The sequence below is a fragment of the Anabrus simplex genome, chromosome 1 (assembly GCF_040414725.1).
Source record: "Anabrus simplex isolate iqAnaSimp1 chromosome 1, ASM4041472v1, whole genome shotgun sequence".
NCBI lineage: Eukaryota > Metazoa > Arthropoda > Insecta > Orthoptera > Tettigoniidae > Anabrus > Anabrus simplex.
The window spans coordinates 838,248,307-838,260,949 of NC_090265.1; positions in this window are offsets into that span (position 1 = coordinate 838,248,307).

Sequence of the window (12,643 nt, forward strand, 5' to 3'; positions counted from 1 at the left end):
GATAACCCGTCTAATAACTGAGCATATAGTAATTGGACGCCAGTTACTGGGATCATTTACATCACCTCCTTTATGAACCAGAATTGTACGGGCTTTCTTGAAAGTCGATGGTACTAACCCTGTTGTTAGCATTCTAGTGGCGATGATTGCGATTATCTCTGAAATCGTGCTGTTTTTAATAGCTCGGACGATTACGTGGTCAGGACCGCTTGCGGTGTCTATCTTGATTTTCTGTGTTGCCTGAATAATGTCTTCTTTTGATATGACCGGGTTGTATAGGTCGTTAGTCTCCATGAGTTCACTCTCAGTGCCTTTTTGAGGGTATTCTGGTCTTTTGTGGTTGTTCGGCCTAGAAAATATGTCCGAAAAGTATGTGTGCAGTACATCTTCTTTCAGGCTGCAAATTGGTTGTTCGTTTGTAAATACATTGCGTATGGCTTTTCGCCGCTGATTGTAATAGTAGAACTGAGTGGATTCATACATGTACTTCCTTCTTCTCTTTTCTCTTCCCCTTTTCGTTGATCTTTCAGGGTTTGAAGAGGTCCTATATGAACATTGGGCAGAATTAAGTTGGCCTTTTCTTCTCAGTTCATAATATTTCTTGGCGGGGTGTTTCGGCCCGGGAAGAATATGTGGTACTGAAGCTAAGAATTGGACAAAGTCATTAACGGCCTCGTCGAAGTGGTCGTCAGTTAGGTTTTCAGAAAACTTTGATTTCCATTTGATCAGATTGCGGTTGTACTCTTCCATATTCGGAGCTGGAGTAGTAGCGGTATTGGTTGTGGTTTCGTTGGACTGACGATCCTCTGGGGAATTTCGTAAAAAGCTGATTTTACTCTGCTTCTTGACCAGGGTATCTCTGTGCACTGCAGGGTGAGCTCTGCTAACGTGTATACTTACGCCCCTATCGGATCGATAATATTTTCCACAGTGCGTGCATTGTACAGCGTGTGATTGTTGTTCGTTGGAAAGATTATTAGCCATATTATGAACATGTATATGTGACCATATAACTTACGACTGAAATATTCTTGTCGATGAGGTGTTATCCAGAAAAGAATATAAAACGGGCCACGTGATCTTCTAACATCACTGCCGTGTCGACTTGATTTTCTGAATGAGGCAACGGAATACTAGAATATATGACAATTACATAACATGTATAAAAGTCAACCATACTAAACTCATCAACTATCAAAAATCTACACCCACGAAAGATTTAAAGACTATATAGGTACATTACGTCCATTATAATGGCACCGAGAAGTATACATTCCATGACTTATGCGACGCTGGTGAGTGCATGTAGAGTGTCTGTCTTCATGGTTTCCATGGCAGGGATGGCAAATAAAACAAGATGACTGACACTTAGGGCAAACATAGTATACACGTAAACCGAGTGTCTCAAGTTTCTCTCTAAGTAGCGTTATCTATGGACTGTCAACGAAACAAGATGGCTGACAATCAGAGCACAAAAGGCACAATATGTTTGTATCAAAAACCAACACTAAATGATCCCAGATCTACCAGATAACATCAACATACACTCAACACATCCCAGATCATCACAAACACTACCTGGAAGCCACAAATGAAGTACAGTTCCCTTCCTCAAACAGAGATACGATGGACGAAATCAACCACGGCCATCTGTCAAACATCATCTTCTGTATCCTTCCACTGCCGAACGTGCGGATGGCGTCACGTATCATCGCGTGGGAATGAAGGTAGCCACCTCCTTGCCACGTGTTACTCCCGTGATATCAAGAAATGTTCAAGCTCCTCATCACAATTGACATGGGGCCTCATGTATTAACTTTCATACTTAAAATTCTTAGGGCACAAAGGTCATGGGTTTAATATTTTAATTCCTTCTATGTCATCTTTAAACTAGAATATTCTGTAAAGAACTAACACCGCCTTATTTCCCCTTCCACAATAAAATTAATACTTCAAGAACGCGCGTGTTCGATTTTTGTTCATTTTTAATGTCATAAAACATTGGGTCTTCCGGCCATTTCTCTCGTTACAAGCGTCAAAACACGAAGGCTACCGCATCCATTATTACGGCTCCTGTTAGTTCAAATTAAAAAAGAAGCCACTGTACGTACAATAATGATCAAGATGTTACTAGCAACTTTGTGAACATCTTTTCATTCTAAGGAAATTCAGCCAGCATTACTAGAACAATTCTGAGCAAATAATTTGATATTTTTTGTGAAATTTCATGGATTTGCTGATGAGAGGAAACGAAAAAACCGCAAAGAGGCTATTACCTCTTTTATAAATTAAATGCCGGGAAGTAGAAGAGCTTTCACACCATCATGTATCAATCAATCACCAATGATCTGCGTTTACGGCAGTCGCCCAGGAGGCCGATTCCGTATCTGTTGTTTACCTAGTCTTATATACCTGCAAAGAATTTGGACAATTAATGAGCATCTCCCTTTGTAAATTATTCCAATAGCTAACTCCTCTTCTTATAAACGAATATTTATCCCAACTTGTCCCTTTGAATTCTAACTTTACCTTTCCTGTTTTTAAAACACAACTGAAGTATATTCGTCTCCTGATGTCATTCCACACCATCTCTCCACTGACAAACATCGTTAAATTCTTTTTGTTTCATCTTTAAAATGGACTATTCCGTAAAGGTAACCAAAATATGCCAATGATTTTTCAAATACGGATAGTTTAGTCATCATCATGTATTCAGTCTTACAGCTAGTTCGTCCCTACGGTGAGTCTCGTCCAGATTAACCGATCTTAGACTGTTCTTTCAGTTTCTTCATTATTTATTAGACCAGTATAAATGAAGAACGTCTTCAGAAATGTTTTTACTGGACTCCCATGAAGGGTTTCTCCAGGTATTTTCCCCTGAAATTATTTCAACTATTTAAGCAACCCTGTCGCTATTTATGCCCCAGGCATTTTGACATTCTTTTGTTGATTTTATTAATTTTCTGTCGCTTTTCGTTAACTCACGCGAGAACATCCAGGTTGGTCATCTTTCCCACCCAGCTTACGTTTTCCAAACGTCGCCAGTACCACATTTCAATGGCTTCTGGTCTTTTTATGTCACCTTTTTTCTAAGTGTGCATGTTTTGCCAGAATTTATTGCCACTAGCCAGACGTAGATATTAACAAGCTTTTCCTTATATTGAGAGACATGTTGAGTCGAATATATCAGACATTTTGTCACGGAATGCCCGTTTCGTCATGTCTTTGCGACTTCTAATTTCAGTTTTTCAACGATGATCTTCTGTCAAAATCTGTCCAAGATATTTAAACATTTTTACTTTTTGTACTACTCCTACAGTATTCTAGTTCAAAAATATTGCATTGCATGACGTCGACAATTCGGTGCAATAAATGATCGAATATATTTTGTCAGCGAAATATACCAGTTTCAAATTCCGTATACGACATTTATGGCTCATAATCTTCTTCCAATCGGACAGTTCTTTTATGTCTGGAATACTAATATTAATATCATATTGACTCTGAACACCACCAGTGATTGGAAAACACCAGAAGGCCCCGCGAAGAAGGTAGAAAAATGTAAGTATCTTCGAGAAAATGTTACAGGAAGGAACAGGAGCAGCGACGGAATAAAACAGAAGGTTGAAAAGATCAGGACCGCCTACTTTGCGATCAGAGAAAGTACAATAAAAGAAACATATCAACAGAAGCAAAGCTCTGGCACTACAAGGCAACAGTGTGGAACGCGGTACTGTATGCGTCGGAAGCGATGATACTAGGAAGGCATGGAGCAGAATAACTTGAAAATGTAGAAAGGAGCATTCTGAGAAAAATACTGGGACCCAAAGAGGAGGTGAAGGATGGGAAAGAAGATCAAGGGACGAAGTTCAGCGAAACATGAGGACGATCTTCGAAGAAGTAAAACTCAAAAGAGCAAGATTTGCTGGACGCGTGATTAAATTGGGTATGGAGAGAATGACAAGAAGAGTATGGGTGATAATGGGTAGGGCGAGAGGAAAGAATGGATCTAAGTGGGTTTCCGATCTCCGGAAGGACTGGACTGAAATGGGGATCAATGAGGAAGGAACAGATAAATGGAGAAATAAATATACACCAACCAATATGCCAGAGCTCAATGTCAGAAAAAGTTACTGGTATAGGACAGAGAAGCTCCAGAGGGGGGCATACATACATACATCATCATTATAGACTGTTATGTCGTTCAGCGTTCAGTCTGCAAGCCTCTGCGAATTTACTAAACGCCGCCACAATACTCTATTTGCTACTAGTGCTGTGGCCTCATTTAGTTCTATACCTCTTACCATTAAATCTTTAGAAACTGAGTCTAACCATTGTCGTCTTGGTCTACCTCTACTCCTCTTACCCTCCATAACAGAGTCCATTATTCTCCTAGGTAACCTATCCTCTGCCATTCGCCTCACATGACCCCACCACCGAAGCCTGTTTGTGCATACAGCTTCTTCCATTGAGTTTATTCCTAAATTAGCCTTTATCTCCTCATTCCCAGTACCCTCCTGCCATTGTTCCCACCTGTTTGTATTTTCATATATTTTACTTCTAACATATGAATAAGATATCCTGAGTCCACCCAGCTTTCGCTCCCGTAAAGCAAAGTTGGTCTGAAAACAGACCGATGTAAAGATAGTTTCGTCTGGGAGCTGACTTCCTTCTTACAGAATACTGTTGATCGCCACTGCGAGCTCACACTGCATTAGCTTTACTACACATTGATTCAATCTCACTTACCATATTACCATCCTGGTAGAACACACAACCTAAATACTTGAAATTATCGACCTGTTCCAGCTTTGTATCACCAATCTGACATTCAATTCTGTTGAATTTCTTACCTACTGACATCAATTTAGTCTTCGAAAGGCTAATTTTCATACCATACTCATTGCACCTATTTTCAAGTTCCAAGATATTAGACTGCAGGTTTTCGGCACAATCTGCTATTAAGACCAAGTCGTCAGCATAGGCCAGACTGCTTCCTACATTTCCACCTAACTGAATCCCTCCCTGCCATTTTATACCTTTCAGTAGGTGATCCATGTAAACTACGAACAGCAAAGGTAAAAGATTACAGCCTTGTCTAACCCCTGTAAGTACCCTGAACCAAGAACTCATTCTACCATCAATTCTCACTGAAGCCCAATTGTCAACATAAATGCCTTTGATTGATTTTAATAATCTACCTTTAATTCCATAGTCTCCCAGTATGGCGAACATCTTTTCCCTCGCTGCCCTGTCATATGCTTTCTCTTGACCTACGAAACATAAACACAACTGCCTATTCCTCCCGTAGCATTTTTCAATTACCTGGCGCATACTGAAAATCTGATCCTGACAGCCTCTCTGTGGTCTGAAACCAGACTGGTTTTCATTCAAATTCCTCTCAACGACTGATCGCACCCTCTCTTCCAGGATACCAGTGAATTCTTTGCCTGGTATACTAATCAGTGGGATACCTCGATTGTTGCAATCCTTCCTCTTCTTGGTTATAGATAGGTGCAATTACTGCTTTTGTCCAATCTAAAGGTACCTTGCCAACACTCCACGCTAATTTTACTACTCTATGAAGCCATTTCATCCCTGCCTTCCCACCATACTTCACCATTTCAGGTCTAATTTCATTTATCCCTACTGCTTTATGACAATGGAGTTTATTTACCATCCTTTCCACTTTCTCAAGCGTAATTTCACCACCATCATTTTCCTCCTCCCCATGCGCTTGGCTGTTCGCAACACCACCAGGAAGATTTCCTTTTACGTTGAGAAGATGTTCAAAATATTCCCTCCACCTCTCCAGTGATTCCCTAGGATCTATTATGAGCTCACCTGAATTACTCAAAACACTGTTCATTTCCTTTTTCCCTCCTTTCCTAAGATTCTTTATTACTGTCCAGAAAGCTTTCCCTGCTGCTTGGCCTAGCCTTTGCAGATTATTACCAAAATCTTCCCACGACTTCTTTTTGAATTCAATAACTATTTGTTTCGCTCTGTTTCTTTCATCTACGTACAAATCCCTGTCTGCCTCTGCCCTTGTTTGGAGCCATTTCTGATGAGCCTTCTTTTTACGTTTACAAGCTGCTCTCACTTCATCATTCCACCAATATGTTCGCCTTTACCCATCTTTACACACAGTTGTTCCTAGGCATTCTCTTGCTGTTTCTACTACAGCATCCCTGTATGCCAACCATTCTCTTTCTATATTCTGAACCTGCTCACTGTCTACTGTTCGAAACTTCTCACTAATCATATCCATGTATTTCCGTCTAATTTCCTCGTCCGAGAGATTTTTTACCCTTATTCGTTTGCAGACAGATTTCACTTTCTCTACCCTAGGCCTAGAGATAGATCACTACAGATCAGATGGTGGTCTACATCATCGAAAAATCCCTGGAAAACTCGTACATTCCTAACAGATTTCCTGAATTCGAAGTCGGTTAAGATATAGTCTATTATGGATCTGGTACCCCTAGCCTCCCATGTGTAGCGGTGAATAGCCTTATGCTTGAAGAATTTATTCGTAACAGCTAAACCCATACTAGCACAAAAGTCCAGCAAACGCTTCCCATTCCCAATAGCTTCCATATCTTCCCCACATTTACCAATCACCATTTCGTATCCTTCAGTTCTATTTCCAACTCTCGCATTGAAATCGCCCATTAGCACTATTCTATCCTTGCTGTTGACCCTGACCACGATGTCACTCAATGCTTCATAAAACTTGTCAACTTCATCCTCATCTTACATGGTGAATACACTGAGACAATTCTTGTCCTAATTCCTCCAACTGACAAATCTACCCACATCATTCGCTCATTTACGTTCCTAACGGAAACTATGTTGCGTACAACGGGGATGCAAAAGGAAATTATACTGAAAATAACAGCTGGAGAACGAGAGAGAAGGAGAGAGAATATGAAGAGGTTTTGGGAGTAGAAGAAGGAAACCCAAACCATGACAAATCTGCCCTGTGGTCCTATGGAGGCCGTAACGAAATAAGGAGGAGAAGATGAATAGGAAGAAGAAGAATATTACATCGCAGTCATTCAACAGAGTCTACTTTTTAAACCAAATGATCTCACATGGGCCAAACTGGTCACGGCACACCTCAAAAACATTTTGCACTGGATGTATTTTTTGTACTCCTGTATGATATCCACTTAGACTGTAGTCTGATTAATAGGGAAATAACTTTTAGGCACGAATAGTTTAGATGGGAACGTATTTGAACAAGGCGCAAGTATCATTTAGCTGTCCTACAGTTATATCCATTTGCTGCATAAATTTCAGGAGTTTTGATAGTTCAGATTGCTAATGCTTATGCAAATCTCACTGCAGAACCGTTGTGTGGGTAGAAAACACTTGCGCCCTTTTTTGTTATTAACAAGAGACATCGGACGGAAATATAACTTTACCTGTCAGTGTAGTGGTGTCCGACTTGTTGGCTGAATGGTCAGCGTACTGGCCTTCGGTTCAGTGGGTCCCGGGTTCGATTCCCGGCCGGGTCAGAGATTTTAACCTTCATTGGTTAATTCCAATGGCCCGGCGGCTGGGTGTTTGTGCACAAACACTGTCCCCAACATCCCTGCAACTCACATACCACACATAACACTATCCTCCACCACAATAACACGCAGTTCCTACACATGGCAGATGCCGCCCACCCTCATCGGAGGGTCTGCCTTCAAAGGGCTGCACTCGGCTAGAAATAGCCACACGAAATTATAATTATTATAGTGTAGTGGTTAGCACAATTAGCTGCCATCCTCGGGGACCCAGTTTCTATTTCTGGTACTGCCAGAGATTTAAAAATGGCAGCTGGACTGGTGTGTAGTAAAAATGCTACATACTGTTCTCCTCCACTTGCCTGGTGCCTGAAAAGAACTGCACCATCTCTGGATGAGGACACGGGTGTACTTTTTGCTGTTTGGTGTACGTGAAATTTCGACATGTAATCTTATGACATTCGCGAAGTTTGTAATTGAACTCTTGGAGATAAAATACGCTGAACGCAGCTTGTGGCCTGTTTAATGTTTATGCTTTCTTTGACGTTCAATTACAGCATTTGATTGTACGCACATTCCGTATGAGGAAAATTGCCCACCTGTTTGGTGTAGGACGTAAAGCCGTTAATTTATGACACAAAATTTTCAGGATCTGTTTTGTTGTGATCATCCTACTTAACAACCATGAACCAAGAAGATTCCGCTACGAGGTTGATTAATGTTTCTCTGAATGCAACTGTGAGTGCTGTATCTACTCAGACAATCCTAAATTATCTCCAGATTTCCCATTCACATTCCGAAATATCTTGGAGATCATCTTCACTTACACCTCAACGCCGTGGTGTCAAGTCCAGATGGATAAGGGAACATTTGGACTGGAACCTGCAACATGGCGTCAGGTCGTCTTCTTCTCTGATAAGTAGGGCCTGGATTCTACTGTAATAATATATTTCATTCCTGTGCAGGTCCTACCAAAAATATTACATGGACATGATTCCTGTCCTGCCAATTTGGTCTTCGGAATACGATTTTTACAGAGGACTAGATCATATTTAGAGGAACATTTGCTGAAATGTTCATTGAAATATCACACTTTGTCTTGAAGTTATGACATTTGTTTTTAATAATTGGAAAGAAAGTGGCTATTTTTTATACTTGAGGAGATCTGGACGGCACAATATGAGAATTTCATTAATAATCTTTGTTATTTGAAAATACAGATACCTGTACAATATTTATAATCGTAATGGAGCAACAAAATATATTTCCCTTTAAGAAAATTGCAACGACTTTTAGGCCGACGACCTCTCCGGTTACTTGTGTCAAGATCCTTGCCTTCTTCTATCCTATCCTACCGTCTTTGGTCAACTCTTGTTCCTTTCCGACCTAGACGGTATTAGGTGTGCGAGGCCTAACGAGTCTTTCATATTGACGCCCTTCGCACCCTTTCCCGCCTCCCGCTTTTTACTGATATCTTTATTCTTCAAAGTATTGGCCCTCTTCCTTTCTCCCTATGATTGGTGTTAATAGAGGATAGTTACCCAGTTGTACTTCCTCCTACAACACAAATCACTACGACCACCACTCTTCGTACACTTCAAGGCCTTCAAACTCATGCTTTGAAAGGCGGACTGCTAATTGAAATTAATGTTCCATAATCACAGCATGAAAAGTCATAATATAGATATGAATATAAACTCCTGTCTTCCGTAGTATGAACACAAATAGACGTATGTCAGGACGAACAACTCTTTAGATCGTAATTATCTCACATTAATCTGATAACTATCAGTTGATTTTACCGAAACAAGCAATGTGTGCACTTAAATTCTTTATTAATCTAATACCGGCACATCCTCACGATAATGTCAGTTACCCGTAGATGATATCAAGATAGATACTGTATTATCAGTGACGTGTGTCACTTTATATCTCTATCTCCATTCAGATGACGTACCCTTGACAGTTGCGTTACAGTATTAGCAAACAGACCTTTACAGCGTAAATATTATACACATTCCTTTTTTTCCTAGGCGGATTTTCAGTTTCTTAAGATTTATTTATTACAGTCGAAATAAAGTGGTCCCTCACACTGATTGTCACGAAGAGAAGCCTCCATGGCGTACATTTGCATACAAATCATAATTTGAATGTCAGTATTATTGTTATGTGTTTAACATCCCTACCAATACTGTTAGTCATTAGAGACAGAATTTGAGTTAATTTTGCCCTCAAAAGCAGTTCTTACAAATTATAAGAAATCTATTGATGACCGAACGAGCTGGCCGCGCTATTAGGGTCACGCAGCTGTAAGCTTGCATTCGGGAGATGGTGGGTTCGAACCCCAAAGTCAGCAGCCCTGAGGTGGTTTACAGTGGTTTCCCTTTTTTACACCAGGCTGTATCTTAATTAAGGCCACGGCCGCTGCCTTCCCACTCCTAGTCCTTTCCTGTCCCATCGTCGCCATAAGACCTACCTCTGTCGGTGCGACGTAAAGCCAATTGAAAAAATCTACTTACTAACTGGACTACTTAAAATATTTCTCTTTATATCCTTCTAATGTAACTCGCTGACTCTTGTTTAATTAAAGTATAACCATGATTCAAATAGGTGTGTTATAAACAATGTATTTATTACTTACTAGCAGAAGTACCCATTCTTCGTACGGGTTATCAGAAGCTGGCTTTAGTTACTCATACTATCGGTGTGACTGACTTCATTAGATACTTATATCACTAGTGTATTTACTTAAGTACGTAGAAATTATTTGTTATGTTTGTAATTATAGTGTACGTATCTTCTTCTTCTGCTTTTCTTCATGGGGACCTCTAAATATTAGTTCCTGATTAGCGTCGACCTCTAAGATCTCTTGCTACCATGTTTTTCCTTCATTCCCACCCAGATATGCCGGTACCTGCTACCTTCACAATGCTGCAGGTTTAGTGTAAGTATACTTCCGCTAGATAGTACCACAAATATAAATATTATTGAATGAATTTGTTTGATCCGACATTTCCTAACTATTACAAATGATCAAGGAAATACGCGATGCATAAAAACTACTATAATTATCGAGAATTATAATTCTCAGGGCTTGTCACTCATGTCGCACATCATATAATGAATCTATGTATAAATGTTGTTTTCATGGTTACAATGATCGTAAAAGTGGACCAAGATATCGGCACTACTAACATCAGTGATACTACTACTCCATGATTTGATAAAAATAGTTTAAACTATAGGTAAGAGACTCCGCAAAATGCTGAAACCTAAACCAGTACGTAAAAACGGAGGCCCGTCGGCAACCGCTGGTCGCTGTACTACGAAGATCTCCGGGGCTATTATTTTTATACTTCACTCCTTTTCCATCCCCGCCCAAAGGAGTGCTATGAGGTCTTACACAACAGTTTGCTTTTTCCAGACAGTAAGTCATATGTGCATCAATTTTGGTTGGCAGCTATGCCCAAACGTATATGCACAATCTAGCTGCTGTAGAATCCTGGAGCAGACGTTGCCATGGTTACGGCCGTTCGTTTCTTTATCCGATTCCTAGAACAGGGGTAGTGTGGTTCCAATATCTCCATAACGGTTGGTTTTAGGGCCTTAAAACATGGTTTTCGGACCCGTAGGGTTTGCCGAGTTTTGTTTTTTGCGTCAAGGGGCTTAAAATGAGCTTTGTCTCGTCTTTGTACGACAAATTCGATTTCACTTATAATAGCCTAGTATTTTAATATTTTTATATCTCCTCCCGTCGCCCCCCCTCGAATTGTTTTGAAAATGAAACACAGCCCATGTTATTCATTGGCAATGTAGCTTTCTATGGGTGAAGTAAATTTTAAAATCGGTTCAGTAGTTTTTGATTCTATCCGTTACAAATAAATATACAAATTTTTCCCCTACACATATGGTTGCCGTCAGGAAGGGCATCCAGCCGTAAACAGGATCAAATCCACATGTGCGACACAGTTCGTACCCGCAACCCGTGGGTAAGGCGATAGAAGAAAAAGATACTCATTTAAAAAATTCACCCGCTTTTTTTATTCTTTTTACCCCCTAATGTGGATTTTCCAAAAAAAGTGTATTTATTTTAAAAGGAGATTCCAAGTACCAATTTTAAAGTCTGTAACATCTTCATTTTTTTAGATATATGTATCCTCATATAAATAATTCAACTCCTTCCTGACTTCTTTTCACCCCCCCCCCCCCTTAAGTGCATTTTCTGAAAACGAATATTTGTGTTCTTTTATTTTTAAAGGGGATTACAAATATCAATTTTCATGTCTATAACATGTTAGGTTTTGCGTTTTATTGTAGATAATTTCGTTGCTGTAGAATCCTGGAGCTGACGTTGCCATGGTTACGGCAGTTCATTACTTTATCCGAATCCTAGAGCAGGGGTAGTGTAGTCCCAATATCTCCGTAACGGTTGGTTTTAGGGCCTTAAAACATGGTTTTCGGGCCCGGGCAAACTGAGTTTTGTTCTTTGCGTCAAGAGGATTAAATTGAGCTTTGTCTCGTCCTTATACGACAAATTCGATATTTTGCCTATATTAGCCTATTATTTTTATATCTCCCCCCGTACCCCCACCTCGAATTGTTTTTAAAATAAAATACAGCCCATGTTACTCATTGGCAATGTAGCTTTCTGCAGGTGAAGTAATTTTTAAAATCGGTTCAGTAGTTTTTGAGTCTATTCGTTACAAACAAACAAATTTTTCCTCTTCATAATGTTAGTATAGACTAAACTGCTTATTCATTGTCATAATTTCCATTTTCCACCAGTGTGTGTGCGGTGGCCCTGAAAATAATGTACCGCACTTCTTCTCAGCCCTCAACAGTGGTACGAATACGAAACTTTAGATATGAATTCTTTGAAGTTTTCAGTGTGCGTACGCAAAGTTTCCGTACTTGCAGTAATGGTTCAACATGGCGCCTGTAAGTGATGCACGTTATAAACAGCGTGTCGTCATTGAATTTATCACTGTGGAGCAAGAAACGGTTGGATACATTCACAAACGTTTATGTGCAGTTTATGGAGCATGAGTAGACGACAGAAATACGGTTAGTCACTGGGCACAGAGGGTGAGGTAATCTAGATGCGGTTCAGCAGAGTTCCAAGA